Source organism: Branchiostoma belcheri, unplaced genomic scaffold (genome assembly GCF_001625305.1).
Source record: "Branchiostoma belcheri isolate BF01 breed outbred unplaced genomic scaffold, Haploidv18h27 scaffold138, whole genome shotgun sequence".
Taxonomy (NCBI): domain Eukaryota; kingdom Metazoa; phylum Chordata; class Leptocardii; order Amphioxiformes; family Branchiostomatidae; genus Branchiostoma; species Branchiostoma belcheri.
Window position 1 is genome coordinate 341,538 of NW_017802802.1, and position 540 is coordinate 342,077.

The 540-nt window shown below is 38.5% G+C and overlaps 1 protein-coding gene across 17 annotated transcripts in view; it reads left to right on the forward strand.

Annotated features, from left to right (window-relative positions):
* The window catches only part of LOC109464392 (protein FAM65B-like), a 47,225-nt gene that overhangs the window by 33,027 nt on the left and 13,658 nt on the right, over positions 1-540 (forward strand). The window lies entirely within an intron of this gene.

Below are 540 nucleotides of genomic sequence, written 5' to 3' on the forward strand. Positions count from 1 at the left end.
AAAGAGCTGAGGGAATTCCCTGGTACAATGAACATGTAAATAAATACTGTACATACATGTGGTGTCTGCCCTCTCTTACGCAACCAGTGGAAGATTACACATAGTTCTTCAGTGAGACGGTTCAAGATTACTTTCTCACAACTGATATTTGTGTTTCCAGGCCAGAGAAAGCATGGACAGTCTGCTGTACTTATGTCAGTCTGATGTGGATGATGTGAAGCGAGCTGCTAGAGATGCACTCTTAGCACTGGGTAAGTCCATGTTTGTTTGGTATTGAAGGAGATTGAATTCAGTTGGTCCACTTACACATCCACTGAGTGGGTTACAGCTACAACAGTCTGCTAGACCCAGTAGTATTTTTGGTATCAATTATTAACAGAGAACTTTTCTGTATAGTTTTGACTGAATAAATCTGTCTATTGAAGTACATTTTATAATGAGTAATACATATAGTTGTACTTCAAGCAATTTTACCGGTAGTGTAGTAGAGCATGAACTTTAACTTCTTTGATACATTCAGCACATTTATCCAGTCAGTTC